Source organism: Lycorma delicatula, chromosome 6 (genome assembly GCF_047948215.1).
Source record: "Lycorma delicatula isolate Av1 chromosome 6, ASM4794821v1, whole genome shotgun sequence".
In the NCBI taxonomy this organism is placed as follows: domain Eukaryota; kingdom Metazoa; phylum Arthropoda; class Insecta; order Hemiptera; family Fulgoridae; genus Lycorma; species Lycorma delicatula.
The window spans coordinates 34,882,055-34,902,149 of NC_134460.1; positions in this window are offsets into that span (position 1 = coordinate 34,882,055).

Genomic DNA, 20,095 nt, shown 5'->3' on the forward strand with positions numbered 1-20,095 from the left:
TTTGGAGGGGAAAAAACTAGTTTAAGTATTACACCATGGACAGGCTTACATGCGTTTGAAGTAATGCATTATTTGTAATATGGGTATATGTGTAAGTTTAAATCTGTATACCGTTTTTGAATTATGTTTCTATACGATAAATCTTGGTTGTTATTATTATAATAATAAACTGAATAATTATTATACCTGGAAGCTATAAGCTATTTAAACTATTACTTCTAGTATTAGTACTGCTGTTCAAACGATCGTGCGAAAGTTATACACAATTTAATAAATGGTGGTGTACGTACCTACTACTTTTATACGTTGTTATTAACAAAATAAAAGAAAATAAAAGGAAAAATTAGTTTTTATTTTCAGTTACATTTCACACTTGAATTTAGTTTAAGTATAAGATGTAGGTACGCTTGCATGCATAAAGCGTAAAACAATTTATCATGTATTTAATTGCTACTAATTCATTATTTGGGTGTTAAAAAATTATCATTCATTAAAAATTCAATTACTATACTGTCATTACATAATAAATTTATTGCACATTATTTTCTTATTCATTGAAACAAAAAAATAATTATTATTATTGTAGTTAGTGTTTTCTCCGATGAAAAATCACTGCGAAAATTATTTTCAAAAACCTCAAAACAAATTGTTTTTCTTTTGTGTCTCATTTTATTCACATGATTATAATTTTTTTAAATTTTATTTCTTTAAAGCTTGTTTCCTTGCTAATAAGAGTAACTCTTCCTTTTTATTTCCTTCTTTTACTTCCTACGTTTCATTTGTGATCCTTTAATAAATATGATTTCTGTAAGTAGATATACTCAAATTACGATTCGTTTTTATTTAATGAAACCTTTGCTCATTTATTATTGTTTTGTTTGGAAACGCCTTAATAAAATGATAAGCTTGCTATATTAATTAATTAATATTATGATATTACATATATTCTCCTTTAAAGTATAATATCTTCTTTGACCTCCCTCAAGTCGGAACGAGTTTTCAAGATAAAAATACGGATTACGTCATTGATTGATACGAGTGAATATTAATCACACAAAACAATAGTTAGAAAATTAAAATATTTAACTGATCCTTGTGTTTCTGAATATTAAATCTTTATTAAAAAGAATGATCACTTGTTTAAAAAAATGACAATATGAATCAAAAAACCATAAATTCTATCAAACCAGAGAAGAGAACTGTTTTTGTGTAATTCAATATAATACTTCAACTGAAAAGAATAAGCCTGCTACTACTTTTAATAAATTTTCTGAGCTAAGTACAGTTAATAAATCCTCTTTTATAGGAACAATATTTTGATAAATTTTTAAATAATGTAACAAAAAAAATTTTCTGCACCCATTCAACTTATACCTGAATATGTTATCAAATAATTTTCATTAACGCTTACTAAATTGTGAACTTGTTGTTATTTTTTTATTTAGTAACTTCATATATTTACCTTAACACCATTTAAAGGGATTATATTTTAAATAATCAATACTGATTTTAATAAATTTTTTTTTACTTTGTAAATATTTATCGCAAAATATGAATAAATCTGATCTGTCAGGCACTGAGGTGAAACGGTTTTTCTGTAAACTCGGGCGAACCGAGTTTAGCCGAGCGAGGGAGAAACAGCCAACTAGGTAATGAATAAGTATGATCCGTAAGGTTTTGTTGTGATTCGTTCATTCGGGTAAACTCGGAAGAGGAGAGTTTGTTAGAGCTAGGAGAAATAATCGGTTCTGGATTTGGTTGTGTTTCGTTTTATATTAAATCTATTTATAAATGTTGTTCGGTATACGCTTAATTATTCGGGTAAGTATTATACATATCTTACTTACTTATCTATAAGTATACTTATATACTTATCTATTATACATATCTTACTTACTTATCTTACTTACATATCTTACTTAGTGTACACGTTTAGTGGATCGTCGTTCATCATTCTAATACTGAAAAATACGTATTAGTAATTCAGTCATTGTGTATCAATTTATATATTTCTTTTATATATGGAGTAACAGGGTAATATTTCAAGGGATACTTTTCATTATGCACATTTCTTACATGGACTATGTACATTATATATATAAGATATTTATATAATATTTTTAATATTAATAAAATATTTAATACTTTTTATTTAATATGTTAACGCTACTTTAATAGACATTTATATACATTTAGACGGACTCCAATTAAATGTCTTTATCTCATATTTTAGTTTCATTCTTACAATATTGAAGAAAATATTGATGTACAAAATCAATCTGTAATAAATATTTCTCTCTCTTTCTCTCACTCTTACTCTCTCTCTCTCTCTCTCTCTCTATATATATATATATATATATATATTATATTAATTTATGCCTTATTTCTGATTCGTCCATGTAACTTCATAACTTCATCCATAATATTAAGTTCATTAATATAATGTATATATTTCTTCAAAGCGATTTTGACCGCAGTAGAATTTTCACTTTAGCCATGTGGTCTTAAGCAAACCAAAGTTCTTTTTTTTTATAGTAAAAAATTTAGATGCACACTCTAATACATTACAAACAAATAAGTTGATAGATATACTCTTCAGTTCATCTGGAATCCTTTTTTCTATTAATAAACGTTTAACCTTTTCAAAATCCCTTAAATAGTTTTTTCGTTAATTTATCTGTACCGATTTCGTTTTAATTCAGAAGAATTCTTAAATACTTACGAAATTTTATGAATTTTTTCTTTTCTTCCACTGATTCTTTAATAGAACTTTCTTTCTTACTAACTTTCATCATATTTTTTTCCTTTGAATCTTCTTTTCTCTTTCTTTATAATTTTTTTATTATAAATTGTAAATCTTCTTTAATTCTGTTAACACCGCTCGGTCAACGACGAACTTTAACGCTGCATTTACTTTCCTTCCTCAGTAATGCGTTTTTCTTATTCTAATGTTTTGTTTGTTAGTTTTTGAAAATACAATATAAGTTATTTTCTAACGAAAAAATTAATATTTATAATTGTCGAAAGAAAAGAGCTAACTAATAGACTATCAAAAGGAATATAGAGCAAAACAGCAGATCGAATGAATATTTTTTTAATTACTTGTTTCAATATTATGATGCTTTTTTCCATTATTTTATGTTTCAATTTTTAATTTTTTAATCTTAACATATTTACTGTATTAGTCATAGTATATATTTTAAATAAGTTTAATATTTAATTAAATGTTTTATAATAACGGTAAAAATATTTAGACTGCTTTTATTTCACCATCAGTTTTGGATAGTTATGATTTCATTAAATTACTTGAAATTTTTTTTATCAGTTGAAACTTGTTTGACTAGATTTTAATAAATATGGTATGTTTCTTTACTTACTACAAAGTAAAGAAATTTATATAATAATGAAAAACAACTATTATCGTCATTGATGAATTAAGATTTGAAAATAAAAGTATAATTATATGTTGCGGGTGATGTACAGTTACTCTCACAAGAGAATGATTAGTTGGCCAATTGACTTACGAGCGGCTGTCCACCTGAGCAATTAGTTACGTTATGTGTGTTATAAGATCTTTATGGACGGTACATTTTCCTTAACGCTATAGGTAAAATGATAAGGAAATATTAACATTTTAAACATATTCTTCATATATTTATTTTATTCATATCATACATATAAAGTTCAGTCGAATTTCATGTACATAAATTTAATGTCATGCATATATTAAAAATAATAATAATATTTTTAATTTTTCCCTATTTCGTCCGTGTCTCTTATTAAAATATGGGTTTTATACATTTTTCTTGTTTATTTTTGATTACATAAGAATTTTATAAAATCAGAAGGTATGAAAATCAGAAGGTAAAAGTATAAAATGTCTGTAAATTAATTATTGATCTTAATTGAAAATAAGATTTTTGAATAAGATTTTGAATCAGATTTGAAATCTCCCCCCGTAACCGATGGCTGTCTAAATGTAAAATTAGTTTCTATTACTTCATCAAGTATTTTACATGCAAAAAAAACTTCTTATTAAAAATTAACTGTCTAGCTCTTAACCACTCTCAACTTTTTTTCTATAAATATGAAAGCTGTTATATACATTTTTGACATAAGTGGTGATTTAATATAATGTTGATGTGCCTTTTATTCAATATATTCTTCAATATGGTATCGCAATTTTGGGTGAATTGTTTGAATGTCGTTCGAATAAATTCTTTATTCAGCAAAAACAAACAATAAAAATAGATGCAATTGTATTCAAATTACACTGGAACTTTTCATTTTTTAAAACCTTTTATGTGTGAATGGTAAAACAATTACATTAAAAACGTGTTACATTATAGTAAAAAATAGAAGAGTGTTTAGAAATTAAATTTTTGGTTCCAAAAAATCATAATCAAATCATTTAAAAGAATCCGGTTTTCATAGTTACATTCGTTATATTATTACATTTTTCACTGCAAATATTCTTGGCGGTTGGAACAATTGTGTGACCTTCACTGCGTAGGCGGTTGGGCAGTCTCACTCACAGTCATGACGAGACCGCAGCAGAAAGTTCAGTGCATGATTTGGTTTATCAAAACAGAACCGGTTAACACAGTTCAATGTTATTATCGAGTTGAATATGGCGGTGCCGCGCCTACGAACAAAACAATACGCCAGCGGTTTAATCAGTTTAAGGAAATAGACAATGTCTTAAAGGGTAAGTCACCAGGCAGGTCGTCCTTACATAAGAGTTCAAAGTGGTGCGTAAGAAACTTAAACTAATGCATAAGATACAACTTTTACTTGAAATGAAACCCAATGACAAAGTGAAAAGTTTGGGGTTCGTAACTTTAATGCTTAAGAACATTGATCAAAATCAGGACTACCTGAAAAATGTCATGTTTTCAGATGATGCAACATTCCACATTATTGGATAAGTAAATCGACACAATTGCAGGGAACAGAGTCACCGGATGAAATTATTGAACATCAGCGTGAATCTTTAAAGTCATTGTTTGGTGCGGGCTGATGAATGACCTTATTTTGGACCGTTCATTTTTGGGAAAGCACAATTAATGCGGATATTTTCTGTAATATGCTTTACGTCTTTCTACAAATTGACGATCCTGAAGGAGAAAAAGGATTCATTTTTTATCAGCTAATGATAATACTCCGCCGCACTATAGCAACCGAGTCCGTGCTGCATTAAACATTCGCTTTTAAAACTTTTGGATTGGAAGGGGTGATCTCATGACCACCAAGGATTCCAGACATGACCCCATTAGATTTCTTCTTGTGGGGGCATGAGAAAAATATTATTTATTCAGAAAAAATCCGTGACATCAATCACCTACGGGAAATGATTGATGCAGCAGTAGCATCCATTACACTCAATATGCTGGTGTGTACGTGGAAAGAGCTCGACGTGTGCAGGGCAACGAATGGTCCACATAACGAAGTGTATTAAACACCAAAAGAAAAACTTCACAATTTACTCTTTCAAAATATATACTCATGCAATCCTTTAAATATAATAAAAATAATACTTGAAAACAAGAAGTTCTTTTATAAATACTCGGTATTTTTGTAATTTTTTGGCCATTCAAAATGGCATCTACAGGGAGAGCAAGGTACAACCCCATCATTTTATGGGATATGTTTGTAAAACAATATTACTTCAAAGAAAATTATACATTAAAAAATGTATTTTTTTTCGAAGAAAGTTATACATTGGGACCAGATTAATTAATAATATTCGTACCAAACATTAAATAATATTTAGTTACAAAATTATAAATAATTGTATCTTGGAAAATATTTATTAAAACCTCGATTCTCGATTTCTTCTCGAAATGATAAGTTAAATCGTAATTTAACTTTTATTTACCTGGCTGTAGGTCTTTTAGTGCTTCAGAAGCATCAGTAAAAGAAAAATAGAGCGTTTGACCAAAAGTTTGGATATCGGGGATTATCAATCATATCAGTGTTTCGAGACCCTCTTTATTCAAAAAAACACAAAAAGCTATAGAAAGTATAGAAATATGCGTATGTTGAACTGCATTTTAATTAATATTCCCGGATTGGCTCAACATAAATTCTTCGAAAATAGTTAAAAAATGTATATACGTCATTGAATTATGAATCAAAATTAAAAAAATACTCTTTCGGCTCGGCGGAAGGCCGACGAAGATTTCACCGGTGCTAAGATATTAAGTCGATTGGATTTAGAGAGGATAGTTTTTGCCTGATACCTTGAAAACCAGCGGGCCAAAAAATTGTTTCAAAAATATTCGTTCACATACACCCTACTTTTGGCCTTGTTTTAAACATATATATACATACGCATACACAACACATACACACACACACACATATATATATATATATATTTACACTGTATGGACATGTATTACATGTCCATACAGTAACATCTACACACATCCAGACCGGGAAACAACATGGTATTTGTCCATGGTATTTGTTCCAACGGAACAATGATATTTCTCAGGAGCTCCCTGTGGTGTACGGGATTGGCGGTCTCGAGCTGTCCGAGCTGATTGTGGTTGTGCTTCTCGGCTTTACTATTTACGGCGGGGGTTAGAGGCACGGCCGTGACTGGTTTCGGCTGATGCTGGGCATAACGCAAACGGGGATTACTCATCCCTCTTCCCGGTTGTGGACCCGGGTTGAGGATGGGATGCTGTGAGCATGCTCTGCCGAAGTCTTGCGCGTATGAGTCAATAACTTTAGCAGTTGGCAGGGATTTTCCCACGGTAAGGGTATCGAAGACCTTACTGCTACGTGTTAGTCGGTGATGTCGGTATCGTGGTTCAGGCAGTATCAGACTCACCGGTCCTGGTTAAAGTCTGTGGGAAGCGGTTGACTGACGGAGTCCAGGCAGAATCAATGGTCCGGGTACGCCCAATTGTCTCTCCGCTCACACCTTATGACGTATTGACTGACTGAACATAGCTTTTATGGAATCTTCTACTTTCACACTTGTGAAACCGTAGATTAAATTGTTAGATAAATAGGACGTCCAATAGTGGAGCCTCCGAAAGCACTGAGGCCTTTAAATGGGAGAGCGAGCAGTTTTGCCGCCCCGCCCGCATGCATTAGTGGGGAGTGCAAGTCTTGACTCAGATGCACTGCTGACCGTAATATCAGAGCCGGTAACAGATACCGGCAGCAAGACATCTTTCGTAATTTACCGCTGAAGATCAAAAGATTCCATCTCCGAGGACTGAGATACCTTAAAATTCGACATTGTGGTCTTCAGAAAGATGGAAAAAAGAAGGAAGAAAGATGGTCTAAGGGTAAACCTATGCGATAAGATGTAAGAATATGAAGAGTTTTAAAGATTATGACGAATTTAATGAAAGGATGAGTTTTTAATAGCTACATGATTTTCTTTGATAGATTCTACAACGTTTCGTTAGAAATGTTTTTAAGTGGCAAGGGTCCTTTATACTCTCATAATCTTGTGTCTCTTTTTAAGGTTTTAATAACCTTTTGACAGGTTTATTTTTAGATGATCTGTTTTGACAAAACTAGTCTGCTGACTATGTTGATAGTGATTTATCGAGGAAGGGAAAAAGATATTTTCTTTTTTATTTTTCTTTTTGGATGTGGAAGGGACTAATGACCGTAATAGTTGATACCTCAAAAAACAAACTATTGTTAATTATTATTATTATTTAGATTATTAATATAAAATTATTAAAATATTCATTAAAATCAAATTATTAAAAATATCAGTACGTATTGTAGTCAAAATTTCTGAATCGATCATGGCACGATACAGAATAGACTACGGCATTCTGTATTATTTCTAATTATTTGATTTCATGTCATGATTTCAAAAAATGCCATTTTTTGGCCTTGATACATATAAGCTGTAAAAAAGCAACCATTCATTTGATTTTTGTAATAGAAAACATAAATTTATACTTTACATTACCATATATAGATTCACATTAAAACTATTTTACATTGTTTCATTATTTTAATATAATTATTATTTGCATTATTCTATAGCATATTCTAATACAGTTCTTCTAGGCAATATCTATTAGGAAACTAGTTATGATAACAGTATTATAAATAACCTTATATGTGCTTACGAGTATTTTAGTTTATGACTTGTATATAGCGTTATAGATAATTCGATAATAGATAATTATATATATATAACGATCCGTGAGCATTTAATATAACATAGCATTTAATACTTTTTTCAGAGTTTAAATTAGTTAGCACATATTAAGGTAATATGTATAACAACACAACAACAACAACAACAACAACCATATAGGTAATAGAGGTTTTAAAATGAAATTTTATTTATTGTTTCACGAAGCTGTTCAGAGTCACTTGTATATGTTATTTATATTCATTGCAAACTGTTTAAAGGTAAAGCGTATATAGCCGTCAGGCTTTCATGTTACGTATTGCACAGTTAATATTTATCTCCATTTAGTAATTATTAATTTTTCTTTCCCTGGTAGAAGCTATTTGTCCAACGTCTTATAATCTACTATTCATGTAATAACTTGAATTCTTCTTCCAAGGATAATTTTAATTTGCGTTTGAAAACGTTTTCTCTGTTGCATAAATACAACTAGAATACATTTAAATTATATTTTAAATATTCATGTTTATTAATTATCATATTTTTTTTATATTGATCAACGCATGTAGTCATTCTTACAATAAAATACTTTATTTATTTTATTTTATTTAAAAAAAATATATATATATTGAAATTATTTTAATAAATTTTATATTTTATCAATTTAAATGAACAAAATAAAAACGTATTTAATAACATGTTAACTTGTATTACATGTGTAAATTGTTTATTAATATTTTGCTGTTTAATTTATTTTCAATAAAAGCTGTATTTATACAGCAATAATTATATAAGAATCTAATATTAATTCTTTAATATTAGCCAGTCATTTGATAGAATTTAGAAATAAATTTTCATTAAAAAAGGTTCTGCTTCTGCACTAAGAATATTTTAAAATTATTTTAAGCAGTATTTTATTAGCGAGTATAATAATGTAATAGCATATTCATTGTATACCAAGATCGATTAAACTAAGCCATTACCACACTTTATTATGCACCTCTGTTACATTGAACTATATAAATTAAATAAAGGATTTCACTAAATCTTATATATTTAATGGAGAAAAAAAACGGAAGTATGCCAAAGAGGTAATGTATACATCTATAGACTGCATAGTCAATATTTTTGAACTTCGCAGCTGGATATTTTTTATAAAATAATAATTAAAAATTTTACAATGACAGATTTATAATTATTGAATAAATTGATAAATATATGATTACATTCCTATCCTCCGTCGTAGAAAAAATAAATAGATAAATCATTTATTCTGATAGGTACATAATAATAAAGTTTATAGATTATGTCAGGAATGGTAGATTTTGCTTTTCCACCGACAAAAAATAAACTTACCTAGCATTTGGCCGCATCGAACAAAGAAAACCGTGTAAAACCTTGATCAGAACAGCATCACAAAACACATATAATTATATCCTCCACAAAGGATTAGTGAAACAGGAAATTGTAAAAAAAGCTGACATTTAGTGAGATTTTCACACTAAACAATTTACGTTTTTTTTTCTTTTCTTGTTAGTAGAAATCAGTAAGTAATCAGTGAGACCGTACAACTATAACGTTTAATTACGAAATCTGTAGTCAAATTCTAATCGTTTACTAAAGTTTAATATATAAAATACATTTTATTGAAGCGACATCAGATTTAGAACAATAAGTTAAAAACAACCTCATCTGGAGTAAAGAAGAAAAACAAACACATATGTAATCTATTCATGCATAAAAATCTATAAAGAGAAGTGACAATTTTTCTGTCAGGTTGAGTAGTAGGAGACATTTATTTAAGAGAAAAACAGCCCTCTGTTTAGTTTTTATAGATTTATAAACAGGATTTCAGTAAATAAGAAAATAGTACGTAATTTATTAATTTTAGCTTTGTGGGATGTTTGTCGTTATATTGAGTGTGAGGTTGTAAGTAGGTAATGTCTGTTTGAATAAACGATAAAGGAATATTAAAATAGAGTGCCAGTATTAGAATATTAATTTATAACACTTGTTATAGGTCCTACAGCGTTGCGTTTTATGTAACCTTAAATTATAAGCTAGTAATCACAAATTAATAAATGGAAAATTGTAAATTACATTGTTACTGTTATTTAAAATAAAGGTTATATACAATGAATATAATGGAAATAGAATTTAAATGGTCGTTAAATTAAAAAAAACGAAATATAATGCATAAGAAGTGACTTCACAGCACGGTAGAACCATTGTAACTGAAGACCACAGGCGTGGTCAGCTACAAATGGCGTAGACAAATGCTATGGGAAACTATAGTCGCAGCATGAAACAACGGTTTTGCATATGTATATAACTTAAAAATAAATGTGGAAACACCCCATTCGGTATGGTTAATAGAAAATAGGATATTATAAAATGTGTTACGCTCTATAATCATCATTTCTATACATGTATAATATACATACCATATAATACAACGTATTTATTATAATACGTGAAAAGCCATAATGCATTTAAATTATTCATTTTTGTCAATATGGCCCTGTACATTTTATATTTGTTATAAATAACGTATGTGTCTACCCCAAACTATACCACTATAAAACAGGAAAAAAATCACATTTTTCAAGAAACATTGATTACATAATATTTTCAGAATTTTATAAATAGTTAATCAAACTACCTTAATAAATATTTATCTATATCTGCACGTGACAGTACAGAATTATTCATCGCCCTCAATTCACCTTAACATTCATATATTTTTCGACGTGAAACGTCTTTAAAATCACACCGAAGCTTATGGGTACCTGAACAGAAATTTGTAACGTAACGAAAAGGTCTATATCGTCCTGCCTTAATAGTCCCTAACTATTAGTTTCAGAGACCTAATTTAATAACTTACATGGTCAGCTCGCTGATACGACTTTGAGTTTGTGTCACTGCTGAACTGGTTGGTTGGGAGGGGGTACAGCGCAGATCGGCCAAGACTGGTGCTCTCGCTCATTTCCACTCAGTGTAGCTAACGACTTAAACCTGATAGCGCGGAGATTCGTGTGTTTGTGTTTAGAGTTCGTCGAGATAGATCGATTTAAGTAATAATAAGTGTATTTTGGACAGTATTTATGTGTAAAAAATTAAAGTAAACATGTAAAAGTGCATACAAATTCAATATGTTAGCCATAGCCCGCGCAAAAGCCAGCAGGAAATATAAATTACGCATATCGTTTAAAAGGGGAGGTTATGTGACACGCACAAGTATCTTAATGTCCGGTGACTAGCGAGCGAGACTGTTCCGGGAGCGTCGCGAAGGTAGCACAGCGCGCTCAATGAACGACGACGACGGTGCGAGTACCTCTACCGCTGCTGTACCCGAATTAATGGACATAACGAGTGAAGATAACACCCATATTAACATATTAACATCAGTCGAATTGATGCGATGAAGGACCATTGGCGTGCAGCGGACAAACGCTTCAAAACGATATTTGAAAACAATCCGTTTGGTCTATCTTGCAGCACTTGTGATCGAAAGAGATTTAAAGCAGGCGAAAGCTCGCAACATTCCTCTTCTTCAGACTAGATGCCCCGGCGAAATGTAGCGGTATTTCGTTTAAGTAGCAAGTCCATAGATGTCAATAAAATCCGAACGCTGTGGCGCTCAAACGGATTTCGATATCCCCCTAAGCCGGACGGCCTGTCATCCTTTGACCCGATCAGTGTTCGACTGATTTCATCCAAGGTCTGTAACCTATCATGTTAAACCAACCACCGTGCGCTCCGACACAGTCCCACCTGATTTTTTTTTCATAAATCTCTAAAAAAAATTAAATTCGACTTAGTGACAACTGATATTGACTTCGTTTCACAAATTACTTTTCTCTTCTATTTTTCTAAGACCTTTTAATTTCAGATTTTATAGTTCACATAATTTCCAACATCCTTCTGTAACATCATATTTTAAAGGACTCCATTAGTCTCCGTTCTGTTTTTCTTATTGATCATTATTAAGTTCTTAAGGTTTCAAACGAATAGGCTTCACTAGTATTATTAAAAATAAAAATCAGAAAGTTTTAAGATATACTTATAAAAATTTCAAATGACTTTTTTTTTCTTAAGTAGAAAAATGTGTACTACAAACTCTCTTTCCTCTTGCCTGCATCTTCTTCAAAACATATATTTATTTTACTTTCTTTTGAAGATTTTTAATTCAAAGAAAATTACGGTATTACTTTCGGTCATACGATGGGAGTGAGGGGTGAAAATGAATTTTCTTTACGTTTTGAAGTTACGGAAATCCACAAAATTTTGTGGCTTGAAAATCTCCGAAACTATTTGACCAATGTCATGAAAATTATTTATACATGCTGTGGTAGTGCGTTTCAAGGTTGTACATACGAAAATTTGATGACAAATTTGGTTCGTTCTTGAATTACGCTTAATTTAAGGTTGAAAAAATTTCAGAGGGCAAATTGTAGCGTCCGTTATGGTGCTGCTAGTTGGAACGTTGACATTGCTTTATCTGTGGTATCTATTGTTACCAATACAACGTTACCTACTTCGATGGTCATGATGACGAAGTATATGTTTGATCGAGACAAAAGGAAACAAAATAAAATAATGAAAAGTCTGTCTTACACAGAACTGTGAAAGATTTTTATAAAGTACATTTACATCATAGTTTTTTATTGTCAGTTGTAAGGATTTTAGTATTATACGTAGTATCGATTAAAACCTCAGGACCTATTTTAAAAAAAAGGCTATTTATAATATTTTTTGCACGGACCGAGATGAGTCTTACCAAAAAATATTCTGTTAGTTCAAATTTTTAATTCTTTAAACACTGATGTAAGACGACTAAAGATGCTGCACGTATTGGATGTAGATGCTGTTGTTTGTTGAAAATCATCCTTTTCTTACTGAAAGTTTGCTGGTACTACTTATAAATTATTTTAATACAGTAATATAAATTCTTTTGTATTGTTGTTTATGAAATGTTAAAGTTTCGTGGTTTTGTCTTTGTTTCTTATATGTGATAAATATTAATTTATTGTATGTCATGTTTTTTCTCATGTATGACTTGTGACATTTTGTTATATCAATTGCTTATTCTATTTTGTTAACCATTTAATTTTATTGTTCTTAATACCTATGTTATGTTACCATTTAACATTTTTTATTCTTAACAATTAATTTTCGAATCGTTTGTAATTTTTTTCGCAAAATTATACTTTTATTTGTTGTATTTTTTACATACTTTTCTTTAGCTCATTTTCATTCCACGATTAACGGTTTCGTTCCACTGCTCATGTGCAGAATGAGGAAAGGAGTAGTACACATGCGCAGGAGGTTTTTCGATATCTACTCATCGAGTAGATATCGAAAACTTCCGTATTATATTCAAGTTTTCTAGATGTAATGTAACAATCACACCTGCATCTTCGGTAGATCTAGGTAGTATTTAAATATTTATAAACATCATACTAATAAAGAGTATAAAATAAAAATAAAAAAAATTAAAAATGCTTTCAAAAAAAGTGTGAAAAAATGGATTACCCTATATATAAATAGAAGATAATTTGGTTTTCGACAAAATAGCATGTACAACATTATGTATTTTTGCAACACCACAATGAAAAGCATTGGGCGCGATTTAATATCTACATTAATTATTTGAATATGTCAAAGATTTTGATGCAAAATGAAAATGATAGCTTCAGTGTGCAATGTCTAGAAAATCTCTTTCGATGAACTTAAAATTAAGGTGCAAAATAAAACTAAGGTCGAGCTCCAGACTTTTCATTGCGGTCTTACGAAATAAATAACTTTATATATATTATTTTGTTGAAAAAAAAAAATTATCTTCTATTTATGTTTACTGGGTAATCCATTTTTTATTTATTTTTTTTTTATTGTACTGTACTATGTTTAAGCCTTTATATTATCTTGGGAGGTATCACTGGATACCTCCCTTTCACGTCATAAGTACTCTGTACAATTTACTTATAGTTTAGTTGTTCAGGAAAGTGATTGTAAATAAAGCAATACACAAAAAATATCTCGGTCACTTATTTATAAAGCAAGCTTTAAAACTTGTATATTAAATTCATAAATACAAATCATTGTATGAGAAACTTTAACAAATATTTTGTAAATGTTTACGAGTAAGACAAGTTAAAAATAACTTGTTAATTAGATATTATAGTATTTTAATATCCACCCAAATTTAGTTAGAAACCTGACGACCCGTTAATTTAAATTCATAATTAAATGGTATCAGACAAATAAGTGTTTTAATTCATTGAATTATAACACATTTAATTCATTGTAAGGTGTTGCGTTTATCAATTTGTTTTATGGTACTGGGTTTATATTATTATAAATTTATTTTCTGTGTTTCCTTGTTGTACTTACTTTTGTATTTTCATGTAACTGAAATTTTATTAGATTCCACTCATTTGTATTTAGTGCAACAAAGTTTTTAATGACTCCTATTTTAACTTCCAAACAGATATTTTACATTTGACTTTTCTAACGGTTTTTAACATTTTTTTTCCAATTTACAATATCAAATATTTGAATATAAAATATTCATCTAATGTGAGATAAAAATGGCCTCTATCAATACCAAATCAGTGTAAAAAAAAAAAATACGTAATGGGACGCATAAACAACTGTTTGTCTGATTAATTCGTTTCACATTCAGGAGATATCCGGATATCTAGCGCAGCTATTCGTGATGGTTCGAAACCAATAGGAAAGTAAAACTTTCGTTCATGACATTACACATAAATATACAGTTTCTTACACCCGTGAAGTCCGTGTAATAGTAATTAAAACTTAATATCAGAAGGGGAGCAAGGGACTGTTTGGTGGAACTATTGCGTTGAAATTTAAGTCGTCGAGCGCTAGAAAAGTTGCGCTAACCAACTGCGCCAAACTGGCATAAAAATAGACCATAATTAATAAAAAAAGATACATTGTTAAAGAAATTTCTAATCTAACATGAAATTTATATTCTTAATAGTAAGTTAAACAGGCTGACTTTTAATTGTTTTTTGCATAAAAAATTAATTTATGCTTCTTACGAAATATCAATGATCTTATGGATGACCTATATCTGCAATGAAAAGCAATTCATGCAATTATTATTGTTATTATTCACAGGTGTGTTAATACATCATGTGTAACTAAAAGTTACGTTTCCAATTAAATTTTTATTTTTTTTTAATGGTAAGAAGACACGACATTATTACTTTTGAAAAACACGAGTGCATATTTTAAAAAACAACATTAAGATCTCAAATAGAAATGCGGGTTAGTTTACGGTGGTGGCACTAAATAACACGTGTATGCAAGTACACAGCCCATGCAGTTTATATATACGCAGTAGTTGAATGCGTTTAAGATGGTTTGCAACACGCACTGAAAGGCCTCATTTGCATTCGTCTGGCCGGAATGCGTTGAGCTTATTATCACGTAAAACACACATATATACTCATAAAATCTGAAGTTATTGCTCTGACTTAAATCATTCTTTATGGATTATGTGATTGAATAATTTAGTCTTTAATTTAATTTTGTCGTTTCTGAAACCTAAATGACACAATTACATAAATTAATTCTATATGCAACAAAACGTGTTTTTTTAAGTAAAATTTCGTAAGTAACCTAGGTATATGGCATAGGTACAATAAGAAAAACTCATACCTCGAGTGGTTATTAACTAATATTACATGCGAATGGTTTTATTGGTAACATAACCATTTGTTTGTAACTGTCTATGAAATTTACAAGTTTAATTATTTTATTTACACATCCATTTAGTTATTAAAATTATTTTGACTTAACTGATATTATACTGGAAAATATAATCCTAACTCTTGCGGTTCAGAGATTGTAATATAGGTCTAACATATAAAGTTAAACGTTGTTAAAACTACAGAATTTAATTAAATATATGCTTTTAAGGGCTCAATTCATGTAGCTTTATGTTATATTATGGGATAATCGTGCTAATACATAGGTATCAGTGAGAAACAGTATGACGAGGGCCTGGTGGCGTATAAATCAGTGTATGAGATTTTATCTAATATAAGAACAATGCATGTAGCCTATGTGACCCCTTCTTGCAAACCTAACCTCTTAACAACAACATAACCTGTTCTGCTTTAACAAAAATTCATTAAAATAACCTCTCTCGGTGCAGTTCTCTCTCTTAGCATTCAGTAACACCTTCTCTCTATTGCAGCGTTCCCATGGTCACGTGACTTAACTTATCGTTGTTTAGACAATTTAGTGCAAAGGTACATCCCCTTTCTTTATACGATATTATTAACTAGTTTAGAATAACAGTTCAATTCAAATTTTTTATTTTTTGCTTTTAGAAATCCCTCGAAGGTGTTTTAATACTTTTTAGTATTATAATTTAAGCGTTGAATAACCCGAAAATTTACACCTAAATTAAGTATAAAATTAAACCTTTAAATAAAGGAACGTACCTAAATACCCAAAACCATCAATTCTACGCAAGAACAACCTGAAACTTAAAAGTTGGGATGGCTGTATTTTTTACCTATTAAGTAAAAAAAAATTCAATCCCTCTGAAGAAAATGGAAAGGAATGAAAAGTGATTTTCTAAAATCAGAGTATCTTGTCATCCTTAGGTATGCAATTCGTGATGAGAAAAATTATTTTTCTAATATTGCTTAAATAAAATTTAGAGATTTGTTTTAAATCTCATTTAAAGAGACTAATGACGGATTAATATTTTAGCAAGTTGAATTATTAATGAGAACTGATAAAATTAAGGTCATTGACCTACCAACTAAATATTTGTCAAATATATAAGCTCTTTGGTAAATCAATACATGTTTTTAATCCCATCCCTAGTGGTATCTAAAAAATAACATGTATACCATACCATGTAAGCCATGGAAGCTTAGGATACTTATTACCATTCCAATGTTCTGTGGATGCCTGACGGATGGACTTTAAAGGGTTTCTCTCAAATATATTTCTTACTTGGATAACATTTTCTTCAGACCGTGAAGTTCATGGTTAATCAGAATGTGGTGGATCCAATACAGAATCTGTTGTCATTAATTTAAGGTAGCAGGTTCTAATGGTTTTTGGATTAAGCATCTCTACCATTCTCAGCTTTCCACCAACGCTGGACTTGAGCCTCCAATTTTCATAGTTCATTCCTTGCTGCAAATTTTGCTCTTTCTTATTTGCTAAAAACTGAAGGCATTTTAGTTACTGAGTGGTAAGGAATAAGTTTTCCTTCTATGTAATAGTTATCCTTAAAATGACATTCCAACATTATGTATTATGAACTTAAAAGTAGGAATTTACTTTCAGACACTTTATAATATTATTTATTAAAATAAGTATTAAAATCATAAAATAACTTTAAAAAATGTTTCTAAATAAATGCTGACTCCTGTAAGGGATGACACCCGCTTTGTGGCGATCCCGGTCACCACACAACCCCCAAAATTTCTAGCCCTGATGGGCTTTACCGGAGGTCGCCTTTTTGACTCTCTAAACTTGACATAACACAGTCATCAATTTGGCCTCAATCATGACGTCACCAATGCAAATGCCGTTGCAGACATTTCCATCAGTGTGTCTTCACAACAACCTACCATCGCCTTTTGATGACCTCTTCCAACCACGACCACCTACCATAACTTACAACTCTCAACTATCAAATCAACGGATTCGCGGAAGAGCGATTCCCGTGCCTTCCTCCAACCCCGAAGACTTCCCACAAAAATTCTCCCTGTATCTAACTTCAATTAAAATATGCACTGATATTATTAACTGATATTATTCAGAAGTTAAGTATGAAAAAATGAAATCTGGTTACCTGGAAATTATTTTTCGAGGTAACTATTTTTCGGTATGGGACCTCTAAACTTCAAGTATCCAAGGGCAAGGAGCAACTCGAGATTGTTAAATGGAAAGAGAAGGTTTATGATACGTCATTTCAAAACCATTGATTTATTTTTCATTTCGGAATAGGAAAACCGTAACCAAATTGGCGGCCATCTATTATTTTTCACGACTAGTTTCAGAAGTGGTTTACAGTATTTCTTAAATAATTGCTTAAGAGTGAGATATTAAAGAATAAAATTAAGAAGTTGCTCATACGATCCATTTTTCGGTATTTTTGGGATGTACTGTAAGCAACTCTTGAAACCAACAGTGAAAATTATTAAGTTGTTGACAATTGGGTAAGGTAGCTTGAAGTTTATATCAAAATATTTTTTTTTTAAACTCCCTTAAAAGTGATATGTCACCTTTTCCATTTGAAAGTTGTCTCTTTCCTGGGTGCTTGATATGTGGTCTCATACTGAAAAATAAATTTTTCAAGGTAGGAGAATTTACTAAATTTCATATTTCTATATTTTACTTATACACAGCTCACGTGTAGGCACTGTGGTACTGCAACACCCCCTATTTCTACTTGATATTATCGATAAAATTTAATATAATGAGTCCTTTTTTCTTTCATTCTTTCTTAATACTTGTACAATATATAATCCTCAACTTAATGTCAGTAGCCATCCCCCAGTTTATGAAAAAAATACAAAAATCTTTGTATGGAACTGTGCGCTTCGCAGTTCCAATTCGCGTGGTGTGTGGCTGTTGTGCGCATGCGCACATAGAAAGCTGCACGCGAGGCTGCGAGGTAGAGAGAGCACTGTCGCTCCTGCAGTGCCGACGCTGGCGTGCTGGTGGATGTTTTTTACTCCGCGTGTTTATGGAACGTTCCTTGTTCGTTCCCTTTTCTAGTTTAGTCAGTGGAATGAATTATTTTTTAGCGTTAATTATTTTAGCGGTATAATTATTTTTTTCAGAAGCGATCAGAAGATGGCGGAAAGCAAGGCCTCTATGATTGCCAAATCTGTTCAAAAACACGCTGGAAGGGCGAAAACAAAGTAATTAGTAAAATCGAATTATGTATTTGTTTCTGTGTACATAGAAATTTAAATTAAGCGCCATTGGAGTACAGTGTTTGAAGTGGACATTTTATTAAGTTATTAATAATACTAAAAAAAATATTATGTGTATTGACATTTTATTATTTATTCGGTTAAGAATATGGTACACGGTTTTTAAGCACTTTGTGCTTAAAAACCGTACCATATTGTTGAATGTGATAAAGTGTAGGATTTGATTATTATCCTGCTTCCAGCTATTTTATGTCGTTCATTTTTTCCGGTTAGAAAAAACTTTAACCATGGTTTTGAAAAGGCCCAGAAAATAATTTTCTGGAGCAGCACCTCCACTAATTTTATCTACGAGCCGCCACTGGATACATATAATAATTCACATAGTAATTTATAATCGATAAGACTAATTTCTAGCATAATTATTCATTAAATTTATATAAATTTTCCTGCATTCTGCATTCTGTATTTTTATTTCTTTCTTTGAACTTTATTTAAAAATTCGATTGAGCTTAGGTGCAGTAATTGTTATTTATAACTCCTCCACATCCATCGTGCTTTTTTACTATTTAAAAAAGTTAATCACTTTCTTATATACATTCCTAATTTGATGACTTGGTAGAAGAATTTGCTAGAGATTTTTATAACCGAATAATGACACTTTATTAATAATAGGTATACACGCGCAATATTATTTAAGTTTTGCATTCATATTGTTTTTTAAAGTTTTGAAACTTCAATGTACGTCACACATATCTTTAGTGAATTTATATGTTCATTTTTAGTTTTTTTTTACACATCATCTCATTTTTATTTTGATAATTAAAGGAATTTTTCGCGTAATCTTTTTTCGAAGTTTTTGGATTTCCTAACAAAAAAAATAAAATGTGGTTTATGACGTAATAAATTTTTTTTGTCTTGATTAAATTAAATTTTTATTTTTCAGTAGGTAATTTGAAATGTTACGTATAAAGCATCTAGTCCGCCTTCATTATTTCGGTTGAATGGAGTTGTATCGTATTTGCAGTCGGTA